This window comes from Scatophagus argus, chromosome 8 (assembly GCF_020382885.2).
Source record: "Scatophagus argus isolate fScaArg1 chromosome 8, fScaArg1.pri, whole genome shotgun sequence".
Lineage (NCBI taxonomy): Eukaryota > Metazoa > Chordata > Actinopteri > Scatophagidae > Scatophagus > Scatophagus argus.
The window spans coordinates 3728277-3733756 of NC_058500.1; positions in this window are offsets into that span (position 1 = coordinate 3728277).

Below are 5480 nucleotides of genomic sequence, written 5' to 3' on the forward strand. Positions count from 1 at the left end.
AATACACATTCATTAACTGGCTGTGTTAATGATACAGTGATATACAGTCCTAGCTGTCTTCTTGTTGGATCGAGGAGCAAATACATAAAATAATTATCTCCAAACATATTTCTGGTGACTTTCCAGTTTTTAAGGGCTGTGATGTAGGAGAATAAAACTGAAAATGCCCCCAGAGCACTGTTTTTCTTGTGCTGCGAGAGCTCCCTGTCCACTGTGGCTGGAGGTGTCACAGTAATGCGGTGACTCATCTTAATTTCTTTGCACAGGTGGGCTGAAAGTCTTTCAGGCTTGACTTCCACAGAAGTTAGTGACGGGACCTTTAGTCTTTCTTGGTTATCTTGGTGACAAAATCCCTGAATTCATTCATGGCAAAAACTCACCAAAGATGTTGCCTGCAGATTCATTTACCAAACCCAGCAGTGGGCAATCTGACAGTTTTAGGTTGTGATTATGAATCGTGACTGCAGTTAAAATGATTGTAATATTATCTTCCAACCACATCATCCACTCCTAATCTCACCTCTTATTTCTCTGATGATCTGTAATAAAAATCTGGTGTGGTCAGGTTTCACTCTAACTGGAAACAGGATCTTGGCTTTGATGCATTTATGGCTCAGCATCAACCGCCGTGAGATGCACCTGTCGGTCGCCTCATGCTGCATTAAATCAACAAGTCACCCAAAGTGTCCTGCCAGAGTATTGACAAGAGATTAGGGCTGTGAGCACATCACCTCTGTCCTTGTGTTACTACAGGCTCCCCATAAAGCAGCAGATCAATTTTAACGTCCTTCCCCTGACTTACAAAGTGCTACATGAACTGGCACGAATCGGTTTTTAACCCAAAGGAGACTCAAAACCAGCAGCACAGAGCCTGAAAGTAAAGCAAAGAGATCACAATCACGCATGTCTAGGTCATTCACAGGTGAGTTTAAAAAAAATCTAGCCATATGTTTAATATAATAATGTGCAGATCTTGCAGTTTTGAAGATAAACTACAGAACGAAAACTCTGAAGTTCAAATATGCAGGGGAGGGCAAACGTTTTTACATGCTGCTTAAATGATGAACGGGAACATTAGAATAAAATAGACAGAGCTCAGAAACTTTGTTTTAAGTGTTTTTGTGCTTTGTGCTCTTAAACTAATATAATCCTGAAAACCACATTTGGAGTTGGGGATTCATTTGCTTTCTCATTAAATCCATGCTCATGAAAGCAGCCTTTTGATCTTTGTGGTTGAACAACAACAGATCATTAGGTTACACTGCTGCAAGTGATAAAATGGTAGAATTTTAATCAGTCAACAACCTAATGGATCTGACATAAAATCTGCCTGCGCCACCACACGATGCGCTGAAAAGAGCTTCGCATGTAAATGTCGAGTGTACAGCTTGTCATCAACGGATTTCAGGACGTCTGCATGTCAGTAAAATCAGAGTAATGAGAGTTAATGCCAGGTCGGTTCAGCGGGATTTTAAAACCCAAGAGGACGCCGTCACACGATCTGTCTGTCAATATCTAACACCCAACATTTAAAATCTAAGTAAAAAAAAAAGAATAAAATATTTGCTGTTTGAATTGGAATATGTTTAGATTCTTAAATGCAAATGCACAAAGCTGACTTCACTTTTAAAATACAAATGTGTTGTTTTGATAATCAGTCCATCTCTACATGGAAGACAGTCTGAGGATATCACAACCTGAATAGCTGCCATTTTGTGAGATCTGTGTCATCACCCAGCTCTGACAAATGGTTTCATGCCTAATGTTGTGCATGTCAATATGTTTCCATGGCAATAGAGTTTTTCAGTGCTGAGAGGCAATGGCTTTTATTGTGCCAAGAAACTCTGGGAAATGTTGCAAGAAAAGAACGTTTCTTTTTTCATTTTTGTTTGAAGAGGACTGACCCCCGTAACCGACTTCAGGCCCTTCACACACTGACGTGACACCTGAGGTGATTTGATTAGCAAAATAAGCCTGAAAAATGAGCTTCAGGATAAACTGCATCTTCTGCAGGTGCATAATTCTGACTGGCTGACTGACTGCCTGCCTGCCACTATATATATATAGACAAAAGTATGGGGACACCTGACCAGTACACCAACGGGGACTTTATTGACATCTCATTGTAAACACACAGACAGCTTTGCAGCTCTAACAGCTTCCACTCTTCTGTGAAGGCTTTCCACAACATGTTGGAGTGTTTCTGTGGGAATTTGTGCCCATTCATGCAGTAGAGCATTTGTGAGGTCACACACTGATGTTGGACCAAAAGGCCTGGCTCACAATCTCCTTCCCCAAACTGTTGGCACAAAGTTGGAAGCATAGCATTGTCCAAAATGTCTTGGTATGCTGAAGCATTAAGATTTCCCTTCACTGGAAGTCAGGGGCCGAGTCCAAACTCTGAGAAACAGCTCCATAGTCAGTGAGTATTTCACTTTAGCATATGACAATCAAAAACTTGAATTTGAAGCATCTAAACAACTACAACATTCCAACTTTTGATTGCTTGCTGGAGACATACGATAAAAACGGGACCTCTGAGGTCAAGAGACTCGTGTGGCCTTCGTCTCATTCACTGTAACTTGTTATTTTCACTGAAGAATTATCTCAGGGTGCAAATGCAGTGCAAAAACTCCCATGTTAGGTACAGCAGCAGGCTTTGTGTTTCAGGAGGGCCTTGTTGTTGTCGTTGTGACTCGTCCTGTGGAACACACACACACCTCACATGTCCCAGTGTCAGACATGAAGTTCAGTCCAAATCTGTATGTGCATGTGTGTGTGCAGCAGTCTATATGTTGCTTCCAAATCCACCTTCCAGGTGAGACAATCACTATTAAAAAAATATATATATATATGAATCACATTCATTTTTTACCTGTTTCATCCAGAAATTATTTCCCTTCAAAACACAGTCTATAGGGACTTGGATCGTTTTATCATCTGACAAAATAAAAAGAAAGAAAGAAATCAGACCCATCACAGGGTCTTGATAAAAAGAACAATTCTCTAAAGAATTTAATTAGCAGTCAAAAGGAGAGTATGTAGTCTGCACATAACACACTGATCATGTCGGACAGTCCTGTCGCACATAATGAGCTGCTTTGGTAAGCTCCAAAAAGGAGCGGGTTCATTATAACGCAGTCATTGTATATACTTTTACACTAATTAAGCTAAATCCAAAGTAGTGCAGGGGACACTTTTCAATGCAATAAAATAGGCCAGAGACAGTCAGAGACACGAGCTGACAGTCACAGTTCTTCAAGGTGATATTTGAACATGTTTTCTGAGTTTGAATCAGTAATTTAGCAGATTTGTCAAGAGCTGCTGATTTAAACTGACGAGAGACGCGTTTTGTGCTTTATGTTGATGGCACAGTGTAATGGCGTTACAGTAATGACACCACATGTGTTTAGACTGGTACCATATAAACCTCACTTTCTCTGTACAATTCTGTCTGCCGAATTTGAGGCTGATGAATTTAAATCCCATAATCAGTCTTCATTTGGCTCGGCCAGTCTCCACTAAATCACTCACCGGCTAGCTGCAGACCTTGTTGTGGGCAGACAGTGTGGGCTAACAGAGCTTTTTGTGCTGAAAACAGGCATCTGCTGCTAATAATAATTTCAATATATGAGTTAAAATATTTTTCTTTGAAGACCTCTTGACTTGTCACAGTAAGAAAGGAACAGGTGTACAACATAAAATGAACGAATCCCATTTAGCTGTTTTGGTTTCAAGATGTTGTTTTGCAGCCGTGTTGCAGCTGCCAGCTGAGGAGATCTAGTGGAACAGTCTAAACTTTCTGGTAAGTTTGAGTCATATACACATCAAAATATGCAGACATTGGGTCCAGGTTTGGAAATAATGGAATGCCCCTTTAATGTTAGTAACTCCTGAGTGTTTTCTAAGATAGAGTAAGCCTTTATTGGCCCCAAGAGGGATGAAAAACCTGTGATGTCAGTGTTCACCACATGAAACCAGGAGGGTTGGTTGGAGAACTTGGCAGGCGATAACAGTATGAAGATATAAACAGAGGCAGAGGAGGAATTCAAAGTAGCTTTCCCACATAAAAAAAACAAACAAACACACAAGCAGGAATGCAGCATTTTAGATCTCCACCAAATACTACAAACATGAAGCTTTGTTTTCAGCTGAAAACGTGTTGCCAAATTTTGCTCTCACAGTGGGATTAACAATGAATAATAACATGTTCATAACAACAGCTTCCTGCTATGGGACACATACAGTAAGTGTCTTGCTTAAAGCCAAGGAGCTCACACCATCCTTGCAGAGTTGAGTGAGAAAGTGTCATAATGTATGAGTTACAAAAGCTCTCATAGCTTTGAAAAGTCACACCAAGTAGAGCCAAACTTCAGACAAACCCGAACATGGTGAGAAAAGAGAAATTAAATGTCTGTAACCTTTCTTTTTTACACAGACTTCGGAAAAACCCAGTAATGACGAGGAGAACCAAAAAGAGAAAAGTCATGTACAACAGAGCCCGTACACACTGAGATTTAATCCTCATTATTATTAGGTATTAGGAAAAAATGAGTAGCACTTCAGATTGGGGCGTGTAAAAAGGCGACGGTAAATGCATAACTATTATATATTTATCTTTGTCTTGTTAAAAGTGAAACTATTTCCAAACTAAAAGAGAAAACGGAAACCCATAACTTCCTGGAGGGACTTTTGGAGTTGATTTTGTGTTCATGCTTGGTATCAGGTCACTTATCTCTTTTTAATTTCAAAAGCGGTACAGAAGCACTACATCAGTAATAAAAAGCCTTAATGATCCATCTGGCTACAATTTTGACAATTGGGAATGTAAAAGATAAAGCTCTGTGAAAGGAAACATTTAATGAAATAGTTTTGCATGTTTCCTGCTAATGAATCACCGGTTTCTGCAGATGCAAAGTTTTAATTAAAAACTGTGATCTTTCTCTTTCTCAAGAACACGTGGAGCTCGTCCTGCACAGTGTGGCTCTGCTTCATTATACCACCACGGTTCACAGTTACAGCTACAAATACTGTTTTTGCTGTTAACTGATTAAAATATCAGGCGCACAGTAACACATGAATCAGTTCTCACCGCTGCTGAAGATAACTTTCAGTCATCTGAAAGGGGGAGTTTGTTGCTTCTCATCATCCATCATCGCCACAGTGCAGATGTGGTCCTTAATGAGAGGTGGCCTTGGAGCTCCACCTGGAGAGCTGGGGATGGGAAGTGTCTCCGGCCGCAGCACGACGGCGGCAGGTTCACGACCTAATCACACACCCAAAGTACACGGACCTCCTATGAAGTGCCGCCTGTTGTGTCCCTCCGCCGCCTCAGGACCGTGAGTATCAGCAGCACACTTCAACATCCGAGTGTTTCTCACAGCCGAGAGCTTTTAGATCCTTCGTTACTGATCCGCCTCGAAGCAAATGTTCAGTAAATGTGAAGTCACCCCAAATCAAGCCGACGTCTGACACGGAAC